Source organism: Aegilops tauschii, chromosome 5 (assembly GCF_002575655.3).
Source record: "Aegilops tauschii subsp. strangulata cultivar AL8/78 chromosome 5, Aet v6.0, whole genome shotgun sequence".
NCBI lineage: Eukaryota > Viridiplantae > Streptophyta > Magnoliopsida > Poales > Poaceae > Aegilops > Aegilops tauschii.
Genome location: NC_053039.3, coordinates 241,272,639 through 241,291,478, shown reverse-complemented (window position 1 = coordinate 241,291,478; position 18,840 = coordinate 241,272,639).

The window sequence follows — 18,840 nt, the reverse complement described above, 5'->3', positions numbered from 1 at the left end:
ATCGAAGGTGAGTCTCCGGTGGCAGTCGAACCGCGACGGGCTAGGGAGCTTCTTCAGACAGCTTTGGTTCAGCAGCAGGCTTATTCATATTATCGCGAGAGGATCCATTCTACTCCTCGCCCAAGCCGGAGCTACAGTAGGCGTATGGATGAACCGGCCATATCAAGCAATGCGCGGAACCGTGATCCGCCTCGTGGCCATAACCCGGCGGGTGGTGGTGATGCTCAGGATGTGGTGGATCGCGCTAGAGCTCGTCGAGAAGCCGAGTTAGCAGCACAGCATGAGGCCCACCAACTTACTCCGGTTCGTCCAACCACATCGGTGGAACCAGGGGTTACCTCTAGCTCTTTGGGAGCACCGTGTATCGTCCCAGCGCTGCACAACGTGTGCCTGCCCAAGGATTTCAAAGGCCCACGAAAAGTGCCGAATTACACCGCCGATTTATCCCCCGAGTCATGGGTGGAAAGCTATGAGATGGCAATGGAGATGCTGGATGTGGACGATGCGGCGTGCGCTAAATACTTTACCATGATGTTGGAAGGAACGGCTCGAACTTGGTTGAAAAAGTTACCAGCTAACTCCATTGGGTCATGGGCCGAGCTGAGGGCCCGGTTTATCTAGAACTTCAAGGATACATGCAAGCAGCCCATGTCAATTGTGGACCTAGCTGCCTGTGTCCAGGAGGAAGGAGAATCAACAACCCATTGGGTGCACCGGGTTTCGGAGATTTTGCATTCATCAGACCGCATTAACGCTGACACAGCAGTTTTAACGTTGGAAGGCAATTGCCGGTTTGCACCTCTGAAGCTAAAGTTGGGATGGCTCAAACGCCACTGCAATGATATGGGGACTCTCATGGCTGCTCTGGTGAAATATGCCGACTCTGATGGTACCAAGGACCCCGAGTCTGACGATGACAAGACAGGGAAGGGAAAGAAGAGCGGACATACCAAGGGGCAGCAGCACAGCGGGCCATGGAAACAACGGTAAGCGTAAAGCGGATAATAGCTTGGATTTTGTGGCTAATACCAACACGCAGGACAAAGGCCAACGGCGTAAAGGTAAACCGCCCCAGCGCGGTGGAGGACCAAGTCCTAATCCGGACCGCCTGTCTTATCTGTTGAACCAGCATTGCCCAAAGCACGGGACGAAGGAGAACCCGTCCACGCACCTCTGGAAAGATTGTTACATCATGCAAGAGTTCAAAAGCTCTGATGTTTTTCGGTATGATCATGGACCGGGTGGCGGTTCAGGCCCCGGATCTCATGGGCCGGGTTACGGTGGAGGTAGTTCCGGTTCAGGCTTTCACGGCAACCAGAGTGGACAGGGTAATCAAGGCAATCAGGGCAACCATGGTGGTTATAATAATCAGGGGAATCAGCAACAGCAGCAGCTGTCGGGTTACCAGAGCAACCCGAAGCAGTTGAATAGCGGGCAGTATCATGTCTTCACCACTAGCCTGGAAAAGTGCGATCAGAAGCTTCATAAAAGGGCAGTGAATTCCGTTGAACCGGTGGTTCCCCGATACTTACGCTCGTCTGAATAGCCTATTGTGTGGAGTCGAGAGGATCATCCGCCCCGGGTTGATAATTCGGGTCATCTGGCGTTGGTGGTGGCACCTCAGGTGGGACGTTATAAGTTCACCAAAGTACTCATGGATGGGGGAGTAGTACCAATATCCTTTATTATGAAACCTTCCGTCGCATGGGGTTAACAGATAAAAATCTTAAACCGTCCAACACGGTCTTTCATGGTGTGGTACCTGGTAAATCGGCATATCTCGTTGTTAAGATAGCTCTGGAGGTTGCTTTTGGCGACGAGCATGATTCAAGATCAGAGAAGTTGACCTTTGAGGTGGTGAAAATCAAGAGCCCATATCATGCCCTGTTTGGACGACCGGCTTATGCTAGGTTTATGGCAAGGCCCTGTTATGTCTATCTGCAGCTCATGATGCCGGTCATAAGGGGACTATCACAGTGCACGGGAGTCGCAAGATCGCTTTGGAATGTGAATAGGGCGATGCGGCATAAGCTGAGTTGGTTTGTGCAACTGAGGAATTGAAGTTCTATAAGGACAATATTGATCCGGCAGATATGACTTCATTAAAGAAACCAACTACAGAGCATGATCCGGCCCTGAAGTTTAAATCGGCTGATGAGACTAAGCTTGTTGACTTCGTGCCCGGCGATTCGTCCAAGCAGTTTAGCATCAGCGCTAACTTGGATTCGAAATAGGAAAGCGCGCTCATCGAGTTCATCCATGAGAATCGAGACATCTTTGCGTGGAAGCCTTCTGACATGCCAGGTGTACCGAGAGAACTCGCTGAGCACACTCTTAATGTTGATCCCAAGTATAAGCCGGTCAAGCAATTTCTTCGCCGGTTCAATGAAGAAAGACGCAAGGCTATTGGTGAAGAAGTAGCCAGGCTCTTGGCGGCTGGATTTATCGTTGAAGTATTTCATCCTGAGTGGCTGGCTAATCCGGTGCTGGTGCTCAAGAAGAACGGCACTTGGCGTATGCGTGTGGACTACACAGATCTCAACAAAGCATGTCCAGCCGATCCTTTTGCCCTCCCTCGTATTGATCAAATCATTGATGCTACGGCAGGTTGCGAGCGTTTGAGCTTTATGGATGCGTATTCTGGCTACCATCAGATCAAAATGGCAGTTAAGGACCAGGAGAAGACAACCTTCATAACTCCTTTTGGAGCCTTCTGTTATGTGTCTATGCCCTTTGGGCTAAAGAGTGCCCAGGCGACCTATCAGCGGTGTGTGCAGAATTGTCTTCATGATCAGATCGGCCGCAATGTTCATGCATATGTAGATGATATTGTGGTGAAATTAAGGAAGATGGAGACATTGATTGATGACTTGAAGGAGACCTTTGATAACCTGCGGGTTTATAAAATGATGCTTAATCCGGCCAAGTGCATTTTTGGTGTACCGGCAGGCAAGCTCTTGGGCTTTTTGGTGTCTAACAGGGGCATTGAAGCTAATCCGGAAAAGATCAAAGCCATTACTTCTTTGGCCAAACCGAAGTGTATCAATGATGTTCAACGCCTGGCAGGCCGGATTGCCGCGTTGAGCCGGTTTATCAGCCGCCTTGGCGAGAAGGCCATCCCTTTGTATCAGATGCTGAAGAAAACGGATAACTTCGTCTGGAGTAATGCCGCTAATGAAGCATTTGAGGATTTAAAGCGGCAGCTGGCTAATCCGCCGGTTCTCGCTGCTCCGGTTGACAAAGAGCCATTGTTGCTATATGTGGCAGCTAATGGCCGGGCTGTTAGCGTGGCTATTGTGGTGGAGCGCAAGGACGCTGGAAAGGAATATCCGGTTCAACGGCCGGTTTACTATATCAGTGAGGTACTTATTGAGTCCAAGCAGAGGTACCCGCATTGGGAGAAGTTGGTGTATGGAGTTTTCATGGCAAGCCGGAAGCTTAAGCAATATTTCCAAGGTCATCCCATCACGGTGGTCAGCTCTGCTCCTTTGGGGGATATAATCCAGAACAGGGAAGCAACTGGCCGGATTGCTAAGTGGGCCATCGAGCTCGGGCCTCACGGGTTGAAATATATACCCCGAACGGCGATCAAATCTCAGGCACTTGTGGATTTCATCAATGATTGGGCAGAACTACAAGCGCCAGAAGAGAAGCCAGATCATACTTATTGGACTATTCATTTTGATGGGTCCAGGCAATTGGAGGGCTCGGGGGCTGGAGTCGTATTAACTTCCCCACGAGGTGATAAGTTTTGTTGTGTTCTCCGTTTAATGTTCCCTTGCACTAACGATGCAGCTGAATATGAGGCCTTACTCCATGGTCTTCGGATGGCCAAGGAGATGAACCTAAGCCGAGTTAAGTGCTTCGGTGACTCGGACCTGGTGGCTCAACAAGTGTCCAACACTTGGGATTCCAAGGACCCACTCATGGCGGCATATCATCGTGAGGTGGCTATTGTTGCAGGTCACTTCAAAGGTTATCAGGTGGATCATGTGGACCGGCAGAAGAACGAAACGGCGGACGCTTTAAGCCATTTCGGTTCCCAACGTAAACCGGTTCCACCTAATGTCTTCCTGGATGTGTTGCATAATCCGTCCGTTAAGCTCCCTGGTGAAGAGGATTTGGCTATGCCTGATCCGGAAGCTCAGTTGGTGGCGGCTCTTCATGTTATTCCGGATTGGACGGTTCCATATTTGGCGTATATGAACCGGGGCGAGTTACCAGAGGATGAAACTTTGGCCAGGCAGCTAATCCGGCGGTCCAAGTCCATGACTATTATCAATGGAGAGTTACATCATTGCAGTGTGATAGGGGCGTTTCAACGCTGTGTGTCTCCTGAAGAAGGCCGTGAAATTTTGCGTGAGATCCACGAAGGAGATTGTGGTCACCACGCCGGTTCAAAGTCTTTGGTGGCCAAGGCGTTTCGTCACGGTTTTTATTGGTTAACAGCTCATGCTGATGCCGAGGACTTGGTCAAAAGGTGCGATGGATGTCAAAAATTCTCACGACGTGCTCATGTACCGGCTCAAGAATTGAGGATGATTCCAATCACTTGGCCGTTTGCAACTTGGGGGCTGGATATGGTTGGGCCCTTCAAGAGATCCAAGGACAAGAAGACTCACCTTTTGGTGGCGGTTGATAAGTTCACGAAGTTGGTGGAGGCAGAGCCAGTCAGTAAGTGTGATGCAGCTACGGCGGTTCAATTCATCAAAAAGGGTGATCTTCCGGTTTGGCTTTCCACACAGCATTATAACAGACAATGGTACCAATCTGTCAAAGGGTGCCATGAAGGAGTTCTGTCAACATGAGCACATCCGGCTTGACGTATCATCAGTGGCTCACCCCCAGTCCAATGGTCAAGCGGAGAGGGCCAATCAAGAGATCTTGAGAGGCATCAAACCCCAGCTTATGGTTCCTTTGCAACAGACGCCGGGTTGTTGGGTTGAGGAGTTAACTTCTGTGTTATGGAGCATCAATACCACACCCAACAGATCGACAGGGTACACACCGTTCTTCATGGTTTATGGTGCGGAAGCGGTTCTTCCTAGTGACATCCGTCTTGGCTCACCTCGTGTAGCAGCATATGTTGAAGCTGACAACGAGAAGGCACGGCAGGAAGCTCTTGACTTGTTAGATGAGGAGCGTGACATGGCAGCAGCCCGTTCGGCGATTTATCAGCAAGATCTGCGTCGTTATCACAGCCGCCGGGTTAGAACCAGAACCTTTCAAGAAGGCGATTTGGTGCTTCGACTCATCCAGGATCAGACGGCTATGCACAAGCTATCCCCCCTTGGTAAGGACCCTTTGTGGTCAGCAAGAATCTGCACAATGGGTCATACTACCTAATCGATGTTCGAGAGCGCAAAGACTGACGTAAATCGGAGGAGGAGACCAACCGGCCGTGGAATATTGCTCATCTTCGGCCCTACTATACTTGAGCCATAGGCTATGCTTATGTACATATTATGACAATGTATATATTATGATCAATATAATAAACCGGAACCTCAGCTAAAGCGGGGTATCTGTTGTTTTTCTTACATCATGTGTGGTTGCATGGAGCTTCTGTTTATAAAGCGGCGTCTGGTTTACCCCTTGATTCAGCTTCTCAAAGCTTTATATTACATCACTTGGGGGCTTAGTCGTATCCGAACCATAGCTACACCTCTTGATCGGTGCAATGCCACATCATCACTTGGGGGCTTGGTCATATCCGAACCATAGTCACACCTCTTGATCGGCTCAAAGCCAAATCAATCCGGGGCCAAAGAGAGTGTTATAAAACAACAACTCAAACATGGGCACCCACTGAGCACAGCTCATAATGTTACTTGGGGATTCTTTGCTGTCGAAATGAACAAAGAATCTACACTTGTAATAGGTTATCAAGCCATGGCTTGGAAGCCTGGTGTATACACCTAAAACCTCGGGTTAACCTGCCTATTTAAGTAAGTCACTCCGCCCAAGTAAACCTGGTATGACCCTTCAAACTTTGACAAGTTACTCTAAAATAAAGACCTTGAACTTGTCAAGTTAAAACGATGATTGGTTAGGGATTGAGGACCATCTTAAAAGGCTTTGTGAAATGGTTTTACGCAGTGGCCTGGCAGCCCATGAAAAGCCTCGAATTTGGGGCCTGGCAGCCCGTGAAAAGCCTTGACTACAAGGGTTTTTATTCGCTTTTTGCTAAGTTTTCTCTCTTTTGACAAGATTTGTGATGTTTTAAACCGGTGTTCATCAACCCGGTTAGGCTGTCAACTCCAAGTTGTCAGTACATGATCAAATTATAATCCGAAGACTATCAGCCCGGTCTGGTTTCGACTAAAAGTCACCAGTATTGAATAAACCGGTGTTTATCACAACCCGGAACGGTTTTATTGTAAACCGACATCATATAACAGGAGTTACTGATGCTCCAGATTAGGGTTGTTACCCTCATTACAATAGTTGGTCAGCCAACATTATGACCTAAGGTCACAGGAATAGCTTGAGTAAATTGCTATGAGTTATGAGCATAATATGTCTTCAAGCATGGCGGATCAACAAATGTCAGGCACACATAAATATGCACGAAGGAATATCAGATTAAGTGTTTTAACTAGCCTATTACAAGGCGTTTCATTGCCCAAAAGGATAATTGTTGCACAATAAGTATTGCAGCATGTAGAAGACTAAACTGGCCTCCGGATCAGGATTCGTCACCAGCTTGGCCTGACGGCTGCGGATCATCTTGCACCGGTTCAACTCCCTCCTCTCTACCTAGTGGCTGGAAGTCAACAGTTGCCCAGTCGATCCCAGTTAGGGCTTGGAATACAGCTTCATCGCTTATAAGCGTGGACGGTTCAATGTCAGGGGCATAAGTGTGCTTACGGATTGGTGGGATAAGATTTTGTGCTTCCGGAATTGGTGCAGCAACCCGTCTGTTCTTGTCATCATAACTCGCCTCATAGTACGAGAGATCCGCCTCTTCAGCCAGTTGACAAGCCATTGGACGTACTTCCCGGTTTATGGCTCAGAGATCATCATTGCCGAATTCTGATCCGTCCTCTTTCAAGCTGGGATAGCCTTTGGCCGCTTCCACTGGATCCAAGTCAGGTACCCATGTTTTTGCCCAGGTTAGGGCGGTCAGAGCGCCTGCTCTTGCAGCAGACTTTTTAAGTTCTTCTACCCGAGCAGGAAGCATAGATAACCTTTCTAAGGTTTCCTTGATTAAAGTTGGGGGAGGCTTATTGTGTGAAGCGGTGTAGATGATCCGCTGCGCACCGGTATACAACTGCTCTATCAGAGTATAGGCAGCCTTCAGCTTCTTTTGAACATCAGAGCCCAGATGGCTAATGCGAGTTCCTGCATCATTGTAAACATCAGTAAACCGGCAACACATGGGAAGATATGTTGAAAGCATAAGGAAAAGATGTTAACCGAACACAGCAGCAGTCATGGCATGAATCTACCGCTTTACACCAGTCAGTTCATCTACCACCGGTTTAAGAGCTGCTTCTGCGTCTTCGGCCCTTTTTGGCAAAGCGGATTTTTGTGTCTCCCAATCCGCCCGCTCCTTGTTGAAGCTCTCTTTCAGTTTCTCCATAGCATCTAAAACGCTAGTCAACTCTTCCTTGGCTTTGGAGGTTTCGGCTTGCTGAGACTTGATGTTCTCTTGCAGATCAGCGGTTTGTGCTTCCTTCTTGCTCAGCTCAGCCTATAAAGAGACAGATATATAATGAGTTGACAGTACATGTTTAAAGTACCAAGCACATAACAAGTTCTGCCTTTGATATTTGGGGGCTAATGCATATTTGCTCCTTATCAGAAATTTCTACAAGTCCCAAGCACAATACAAGTATTAATCTTGGCACTTGGGGGCTAATGTGTGTTTGCTCATAACTGCTGATATGGGAATTCGTCTACAGTCCCGGTTCAATTTTATAAAAGTCAAACCGTCACTTGGGGGCTACACCAGTGAAAAAAATGCAGTGTTGCAAATATAAAGATTGTTACTAAGTCCCGGTTTAGATTGGTATCATAAACTGTCACTTGGGGCTACTGGGGTTGATATTTCAAAATGGACATAAGAGACATAGTTGTATGGTTACCTCATATCGCTCTTTCATCAGATTTACTAAACCGGCTTCATGATCACGACTGGTGTACAGATGATTCAAGTAGCCAGAGTGAATGTCTTGGGTGCTGAGATGAGTGTAGCTGGACAAATCGGTGCTCCATTTGCCCTTGCCCATAGCAGAAAGCTCGTCCTTGGTGCTATGTTTGGACAAAGTGACTGGGTTGCCAGGAGCGGTGTGGCTGACGCCGGTAACTATAACATCATCCTCTTTACCTTCAGCAGCTTTCACGGGAGTTGGCGGATTGTCAGTGTCCTTAGCTGGGCTGGCCGGTTTATCATCAGGTCGGGCCGGGCTGGACGGATTTTCAGCATGGCTTGTGGTGTCAATTTCTACTTGTTCAGTAAAAAAGTCCCGGTCTTGAAGCGGCGGATCATTGAGCATGGCATTAGCAACGGTCTCTTCAAGATCTGGAATCTTTTCCGGTTCAACAACCACGTTATCATCAGCCGGTTTATTCAACCGAGCCTTCTTGCTGGGTTTGGGCTTGGCGCTGAGAAACATAAATATGAGGATCAGTACAGTCTATAAAAATAACACATCAGGGATAAAAACAAGTGTATAGCTCACCCAAGAACTGTTTTGAGGGGTGGAAGCTTTGTGGCTGATGACTCGCCAGAAGATGAGTGGGAAGTACCCTGATAATTTGAATCAGATGGGTTAAGAGGCTGGCGGAAACAACCCACTTTGGGGCATGATGTGTCAAGGGTATAAGAGACCTCTGATCGGCGTTTCCGAACCGGAGTATTCGGTAAACCGGCGGAGGTAACTACCTGGCCGCTGTGCCGGATTGTGCGGCGAGCCTCGTGCTGCTGCGTCTTCAAAAGAAAGTTTGGGTCCAAGTAAGCAAGGGGGTGAGAAAATTTTACTTTCCGGTTTGCTCGACGGATTTTTGATGTTGGCAGAGGATCTGAATCGGAGGAAAGAATGATTACCTCTACATCATCAGCGTGACTGCCTTTAGCGTTGTCCTGATAATAATCATTGTCAATGAGGTGTACGAAAAATGAACCAAGAGAGTCAAGTTCTACCTCTGATTCTGAGTTACCCACATCGTCATTAGCATTTGGCTCGGAGGATGCGGTGGTCCTTTTCTTGGCAGGTTTTTTAACAACCTTGGTCTTTGGGCGAACTGGCTTGGCCGATTTGTCTTCGGTTTTGCTGGTTTTTCTTGTGGCTTTTTATTCCAGAACGGATCATCACCCTGTCAAAATCAGACAAACTCTCAGGAAATATGTTGAAAAGAGGTAACTTACAGTAAGGAAGTTAGATAATTCTTACAGATGGCGGTTTGTTAAAGGTACAGAAAGGACTTAGTCCGGTTTGGCTGCAGACGGCCTCCGGTTCATTCAACATTTTCTTGACAGCCTCAGTAATTTCAGCTTCTGTCAGTTGAATATTAATGTGCCGTTGAGGGTCGGTCAAACTCCCTCTATATTCAGACATCAATCCGGGGCACCGGCTTAAGGGTAGGATGCTCCAGCCGATCCAGCAACGAGCAAAATCAACACCTGTTAAACCGTTAGCCATAAAGGCTCTAAGCTTCGATAGCTGTGGGGCATAGCTGGCCCTTTCCTTTGCTGTTAACCTCTGAGGAAAAGGATGTGTATTGCTAAGGTGTTCAGGGAGGTAACCCGGCAGGGGGTTTTCATCAGTTGGAGATGTATCCTTGCAATAAAACCAGGTCTGGTTCCATTCTTTGGGGTGACTGTGGAGCTTGGGATGAGGGAAAGTGACTTCCTTCCTTTTCTGAACCGCCATTCCGCCCAATTCAGTATTGGGTCCATCTGTGAACTCCGTGCGACGGTTTAAGTGAAAGAAATCCCTAAACAGTTCAACTGTAGGTTCCTCTTGCAGATAAGCTTCACAGAAGACTTGGAAGTGGCAGATGTTGGTCACAGAATTTGGACCGATGTCTAGAGGGCGGAGTTGAAAATTAGCCAGTACATCTCGGAAGAATTTTGAACCGGGAGGGCTAAAGCCTTGGCCCAGATGGTCAACAAAAACGACTACCTCTCCGTCCTTGGGTGTAGGAGGATTTTCCGGGCCAGGGGCCCTCCAGTGGATGACATCTTTCTTGGCCAAAGCGCCCGTTATGACGCATCTGTTTAACTGATCTTCCATGACCCGGGAAGGAACCCAGTTGCATTCATAGACTTGCTTGGCCATTACAGTGAGAAGCTGAAACATGATTATTGCCGGTTTAAGATACACAGTGAACAGCTATAAAAGCAGTACAAGGACGTAAGCATATTGTTAAACCGGGGTTTGTTATCGGTAAACCAGAGTTTGACAATAGAGACAGTACAATGACGAATGCATTGGCGGTTCAACAGGGGACTAATGGTATCTACTGGGTCATCATTTTTCCATGAGGTTAAACCGCCTAATCTGGTATTGAAGATATATGTCTAATGGTATCTACAAGTTTCACGACGAGACATGGTAATTTTAGATCTACCGTGCGTTGGAAAATCAAAATATATTCTGACCTAGTTCAAGCGTTTGAAGAGTTCAGCAAGTTCAGTGAGTTTTAAGCCCTAACAAAGAAAAAAGGAGTTTAAACTATAAGGGCGCTGGAGAAATCAGATCTAACTAGCCATTGGTATTACTGAAGAGGAACAAGGAAGAACAGTTTCAAGAACTTTGAAGAGCTATGAAGAACACCGAACCCTAATGGTGGATCTGGAGTGAGGAAAGAAGGAACTTACTGGTGCTGAGGAAGCAGCGGAGGATCGCCGCGTTTCTCTGGTACGGTTAGGTTGATGCAGCGGTCATAGTTGAGGCAGAGGCGAAGGATGACGGCGGCGGCAGAGCTTGAGGGTCGTTCGGTGCGAGGAAGAAGATGACGCGAAGAGGCACGAGGGGGAAAGTGAAAGGGACCCCTCGGCCTTATTTATAAGGTGAATGGATAAAAGGTAGGCGCGAGAATCGAGGACCCCAAAAAATGGGATATGTGACAGCTCTGTTGCCTCGATTGTCGGAGGCCCATCAATGAAGGTGGGTTATACGCAGTTTTTAATAACAGATGACGTCATGGCGATTTATCATGGTCCTGGAAGGTGACGTCACGACGGTTTACAAGACCATGTGAAGGTGCTGAAGAAGATTCTTCTTAAGTATTGAGGATTTACATGAACCTATTCAAATCAATCTGGGGCCTAATGTTGGGGATATTACTACTGGGCGTAAACCGACCAGGAGAGGCCGGGTTAGCCCCATAATGGTTCACTGTATCTGAAGCCCATGAAGACAAAGACGGTGACGCTTTATGAAGCCCCAGGGCCCAAAAGCCGGTTTAAGGCCTGTAGACATAAACCGGCGTTGATATGTAAACTTGTGTTGTAAGATAGAAAGAGTAGAGACCGGGCCGGACACGTTTATGAGCCAGCCTCGGGATTCTGTAAACCGACGGGCGTTAACCCATGTATATAAGGGGACGACTCGGCGGCGGTTTGAGGACAACAGACAACAACTCGAGACTCAGGCAAAGCGTATTCGCTCCCTGGTCATCGAAACCCTAGCAATTCCACAACAACTGGATTAGGCTTTTACCTTCGCTGCAAGGGGCCGAACCAGTATAAACTCTCTGCGTCCCTTGTCCGTTTTAACCCCTTTAAGCTAACCCGCACGATGGCTCCATGACTAAGTCCTTTCCTTAGGACATCTGCCGTGACAAAACCACGACAAAGACCAAAAGAATATCCTTCATCTCTTTTAAACCATGTAAGGTGAAATGATATGTTAAGACAACCGTGTATAAAAGTGAACAGAGTAACTGACATTGGCTGCAAACCAAGAAGTTAAATGAACACATCACAGTACCAATCAGTTCAAAGGCAGGAGGAGTAAGGACTTACAACAACGGCCTGAACTGGTGTGCTCATGCCCTTCATCTTGCTAGTGTGGCAATCCTTGAAGATTTGCACTGCATTCGGTTCAGGTTCTTTTTGGTCCACACGGGTTTTCCTCTGTATTTGGAACAAGTCAATATAGATATGATAATATGGCATAGAAAAAATAAGGAAGTAGCAGCTATTTACAAGAGCCTTGCAGTGTGCAATATAGCTACGAGATCCTGTTGTCTGTTGGAATTTCACTTTAGAACGGTTGGTCTTGTTCTTCAAACAGTTAGCCTAGAAGAAGATACACTTGTAAGGCACATACATAAATACAAGTTCAATATGTGGTCTGATCAAATACATATACCCTACCTGATACTTTTGATCAGACCAGTGTTTAATAAGGGTTGTCCAGTCTTCATCTATAATGTATTCCACTGGAGATGTTTGGGCGATTTCATTATTAGCCTTGCCTTCAAAGTGAGATTTTCCAAGGTGGTACCGATACTGTCGCAGAGCAGACTGAAAAACATGAGTGCATGCTTGTTTAGTTGCATCATCTTTCGGATCCAACTTGAACCTCATCCGTTGAAAAAAGAATGTGAGTCTTGTTAGGAGGAAGCTAGAAAGTATAGCACAGAGCAAGACAATATTACAAATTGCGATGAATAACATTACTTACTTATAAATGGTCAAGGAAGGTGTTAAACTGGGTATTGTCTTTCTCATTCCTGTACTGGATCCACGTTGGGAGGATACGTGCATGACACCTAACGGCAATGCCTGCCTCTGATACTAACTTGGCTGACTCTGTAGCATCACGTGGCCTTTTTAAACCTGCCTCAAAATGGATCTGCATTCTTCCTCCTTTAGATTTTGTTAATCTGTCAAGCATTATCCCTGATGTCTGTTTCCGCTTGCGCCGTGGTGCTAGTTCAACAACGAATATGGAAAGTGTTAGTGCACATCAAACTGTGAGAGTACATATAAAGGAGCATGCAACTGCAACTTGACTCAGTCAGGTACCGTCTTGGTGTTGATTCTCATGAGGTTCATCTGATCTTGCCAAGTCATGTTGTGTCAGCAGTGCTTCGGAAGTAGTGTTAGGTGTGAATGCAGCTTGGGAACTGGCTAGTTCTGGAGCAAACGAACGAGTAACTCATTGAGATGCTGGTACAGTTCAAGTGGATGCTGCAGCTGGTGGAGCAGGTGATACTATGTTTGTAGATTTAGCCGGTGGACTTGGACCTTCTACTGCACTATAAGTACCACCAGAATCTCGAGGGAAGATCCTTTTCTGTTTCACCAGACGAGTAACACCATTCCCTACTATATTCTTTTCCTTGCTCTTTTTTGACTTTGCCATGTCAAGGCATACCCACAACACAAAAGAATAAAATCGCTCTTCAGAACTCATTGATGCATGATACAGACAAGCAATACTTTGATGTAAGACAACGTATGAGGATGGAATATGTAAGAAAAACTGGACGGCGTGACATATTCACAGCTACGATGTGTAAACTAAGCAGAAGGATTTTCAAGAAAATAGAAGCAATGCAAGCTAGACACCATATGAAAGATGCAACCAATATCACTCTACCTAGTTAAAAGTGTCTTGTCATAAGTGGCATTTCAAAAAATTAGAAGCAGTACAACATATAAATCAATGCAAGATGCAACCACTATCAAACTGCCATGTTAAAAGCATCCAATCATGAGTGACTAATGCGGGGTACACAACAGCAGTACTTTGATGTAAGAACATGGTATGATTGATAGATGCAGTGTACTCTAGACACAGAAAGGCATGTCATATGCACATGTATAACGTATAAACTCAGCAGGTGCAATTTAATCAAAATAGAAGAAATACAGGCTAGACAACATATGCAACATGAAACCAATTATCACACTGTCAACTTAGAGCAAGCACCTGCGATGGTGGAGTACGGGAGATGAAATCATCATCTAGCTTGGGACTTCAGCTTCATTAGCAGTAGCAGTGGCAAATCTAGAGAGTCTTTGTTTGCGTCGGTCCGGAGGACCACCAACATCCCCTAACTTACTCTTTTCCTTCCTATTTTCTGATATTGCCTTATGAAGTCAAAACCAAAAGAAGATGAATAAAATTAGCTCCGCATAACTGGTTGATGCATGATATAGACGAACACTACTTTGATGTAAGGCAAGCGCATGATAGGAGGATGGAATATATACAAAAAAAGACAGCATTGCATATTCAGACGTACGATAGGAGGATGGAATATGTATGAAAAACAGTAAGCAGAAGGCATTTCAACAAAATTAGAAGAAATGAAAGGTAGGCACCATATGAACATGCAACCAATATCACTCTATCAGGTAAAAAGTGTCTCGTCGTAAGTGCCATTTCAAGAATTTAGAAGTAGTACAAGCTAGAAGACAATGCAAGATGCAACCTACATCACACTCGCAAGTTAAATGTGTCTTATGGGTAAGTGATCGTTGCAGGTATAAGTTGTAAGCTACGCAGATGCAATTCAACAAAATCAGAAGCAATACAAACTAGACATCATATGGAACACACAACCACATATAACAGTTCCAAGTTAGAGCAAGCACCTGTGATGGCGGAGTAGGGGAGATGTGCTCATCATCTACACGTATGTTCTAGAAACAGAAACGGTGTCATATTCACAGGCATTATGTGTAAAGTAAGCAGATGCAATTCAACAAAGTTAGAAGCAATACAAGCTAGACATCACACGCAACATGCAACCACATATAATAGTACCAAGTTAGAGCAAGCACCTGTGATGGTGAGTAGGGGAGATGTGCTCATCATCTACACAGCTACGTTGACTGTCCAGCCTTGTGTTGTCTTGCGGATCTTGTTGGTAGGATGGCGGAGTAGAATCTGTAGAGACCCTCTGTTTGAGTTGCTCCGAAGGACCACCATCATCCACTGCCGGACTAATTTCCTTCAGCTGTATTGATTTTGCATTGTGAAGACAAACCGATAAGAAAAAGGAATAAAATTCGCTCTTCAGAACTCATTCATGCATGATACCGACGAACACTACTCGGATGAAAGGCAAACACATGATACGAGGATGGAATATGTACGAAAAACAGGACGGCATGACATATTCACACCTATGATGTGGTAACTAAGCAGAAGGCATTTCAACAAATTAGAAGCACTGCAAGCTAGACACCATATGAAAGGTGCGACCAATATCACTCTGCCAAGTTCAAACTGTCTGGCGTTTCAACAAATTAGAAGCAGTACATGCTAGAAATCATATGCAAGACACAACCAATATCACAATGGCGACTTAAAGGTGCCTTACCATAAGTGACTGACGCGGGATATGCAAGAACAGTAGTCTGATGTAAGAACATGGTGTGATCAGATATAGTATGTTCTAGAAACAGGAACACGTGTCATATTCACAGGCATTACGTGTAAAGTAAGCAGATGCAATTCAACAAAGTTAGAAGCAATACAAGCTAGACATCATACGCAACCTGCAACCACATATAATAGTGCCATGTTAGAGCAAGCACCTGTGATGGTGGAGTAGGGGAGATGTGCTCATCATCTACACAGCTACATTGACTGTCTAGCCTTGCGTTGTCTTGTGAATCTTGTTGGGAGGATGGCGGAGTAGTATCTGTAGAGACCCTCCGTTTCAGTTGCTCGGGAGGACCACCATCATCCAATGCCTTACCAATTTCCTTTCGCTTTATTGATTTTGCATTGTGAGGTTAAACCGACAAGAAAAAGGAATAAAATTTGCTCTTAAGAACTCATTCATGCATGATACTAACAAACACTACTCTGATGAAAGGCAAAGTCATGATACGAGGATGGAATATGTACGAAAAACTGGACGGCTTGACATATTCACACCTATGGTGTGGTAACTAAGCAGAAGGCACTTCAACAAATTAGAAGCACTGCAAGCTAGACACCATATGGAAGGTGCAATCAATATCACTCCACCAAGTTCAAACTGTCTCGTCAGAGGTGTCGTTCATTAAACTAGAAGCACTACATGCTAGAAATCATATTCAAGACGCAAACCAATATCACACTGCCAACTTAAAGGTATCCCATCATATGTGACTGACGCAGGATACACAAGAAGAGTAGTTTCATGTAAGAACATGGTGTGATAGACATATATAGTATGTACCAAAAACAGGAAAGCGTTTCATATTCACACGTATCATGTGGGAGCTAAGCAGATGCAGTTTACAATAATTAGGAGCAATACAAACTAGACACCATATGCAACATGCAACCAGATATCACACTGCCAAGTTAGAGCAAGCACCTTGGATGGTGGAGTAGGGGAGCGGAGACTTGGAACTTGTAATGCACTAGCAGTACAAGGAGAATCCGTATAGATGCTCTGTTTACATTGCTGCAGAGGACCACCATCATCGCCTTTCTTACTCTTTTCCTTCCTCTTTTTTGATTTTGCCTTGTCAAGTCAAACCCACAAGAAAAAGGAATAAAATTTGCTCTTCGGAACTCATTGATGCATGATACTGACGAGCACTACTTTCATGTAAGACAGCCGCATGATAGGAGGATGGAATATGTATGAAAAACAGGATGGCATGACATATTGACATGTATGATGTATAAAGTGTAAACTAAGCACAAGGTGTTTGAACTAGTTAGAAGCAATGCAAGCTAGAAACCATATGAAAGATGAAACCAATATCACTCTGCCAAATTAAAAGGGTGGCCTAACAAATGTATTTGACCAAATTAGAATCAATACATCGCAACAGGCTAGAAATAATATGCAATATGCAACGAATAAAGGTGTCTCATCGTAAGTGATTGATGCAGGATACAGAAGAGAGATATTTTCATGTAAGAACATGGTTAACACATAGATGTAGTGTGTACCAAAAATAGGAAGGCATGTCATATTCACAGGTATAATGTGTAAACTAAGCAGATGCAATTTACCCTAATTAGAAGCATTACAAGCTAGACACCGTATGCAACATGCAACCACATATCACACTACGAAGTTAGAGCAAGCACCTGCGATGGTGGTGTAGGGGAAGTGCGGTCTTCAAGTATAGAGCTATGTTTAATATCTTCATTTAGGCTTGCTGTTTCTTGAGAATCATGTGGAGAGGATTAAACTGCACTCTTTATAAGAGTAGCGCGTCTCATAATAACCCACGGGCGTGACTGTCTCATCATAAGCAATAGATGCTGGATACACAAGCACAGTAGTTTGATGTAAGAACATGGTGTGATAGGCAGATGTAGTATGTACCAAAAACAGGAAGGCGTGTCATATTCACATGTATAATGTGTAAGCTAAGGAGATGCAATTTAAAAAATTAGGAGCAATACAAGCTAGGCACCATATGCAACATGCAACCAGATATCACACTGCCATGTTAGAGCAAGCACCTGGGGTTGTGGAGTAGGGGAGATGAGATTTGAAACTTGCACCTCAGTAGGAGTAGCAGGAGAATCTGCAGAGATAATCTGTTTCGGTTGCTCCAGAGGACCACCATCATTTCGTGCCTTCGTCTTTTTAGATTTTGCCTTGTCAAGTAAACACACAAGAAAAAGGAATGAAATTTGCACTTCCAAATTCGTTGATGCATGATACTGACGAACACAACTTTTATGTATGGCAACCACATTGTAGGAGGATGGAATATGTACGAAAAACGCTAAGCAAAAGGCATTTCAACAAATTGGAAGCAATGCAATCTTGACACCATATGGAAGATCCAACCAAAATCACTCTACCAAGTTAGATGTGTCTCATTATAAGTGGCACTTCAACAAATTAGAGGCAATACATGTTTGAAATGATATGCAAGATGCAACCAATATTACACTGTCAACTTGAAAGTGTCTCGTCAGAAGTGATTGATGAGGGATACACATGAAAAGTAGTTTGATTAAGAACATGGTTAATAGAAAGACGTAATATGTACCAAAAACAGGAACGCATGTCATATTCACAGGTATAATGTGTTCACTAAGCAGATGCAATTTACCCTAATTAGAAGCATTACAAGGTAGACACCATATGCAACATGCAACCACATATCACACTGCCAAGTAAGAGCAAGCACCTGCGATGGTGGTGTGGAGGAATTGAGGTCATGAACTAGAGAGCTACGTTGACTATCTTCATTTAGGCTTGTTGTTTCTTGAGAATCATGTGGGGAGGATGACACTGCACTCTTTAAACGAGTAGCGCGTCTCACAGTAACCCACTGGGGTGACTGTCTCGTCATAACTGATTGATGAGGGATACAAAAGAGCATTAGTTTGATGTACGAACATGGTTAATAGACATATGTAGTATGTATCAAAAACAGGAAGGCATGTCATTATCAAAGGTATAATGCGTAAAGTAAGCTGATGCAATTTAACCAAATTGGAAGCAATACAAGCTAGACACCATATGCAACATGCAACCACATTTGACAACGCGAAGTTAAAGCAAGGACCTGGGATGGTTGTGTGTGGCAATTGAGATCATCAACTGCAGGTCGGTGAGAAATAAATTACGGGAGACATATGATAGCTCTACAACATGCATGGCACACGAAATTACTAGATTCTAGGATTTTGAAATATGAGCACAGGGATGGCTGGGAAATGCAGATGCTCCTCCAGCACACCACAAGGTGTGGTCCTATGAAAATAACAGTCGACTGAAAACAAATAGGCCAGTCCATTTTTTCTGCACCGTCCGATGTACAAAGAACGGTCAGATCGCCTTCATCTACCTCCAACCAGTCAGTGTTACGATCTTCCTCGAAACGCCAGCGACCACCGGCCCAGTCCCCTACCTCCGCCCTCCCCTCGACCTCACCGCACCGCCGTGCTTGGC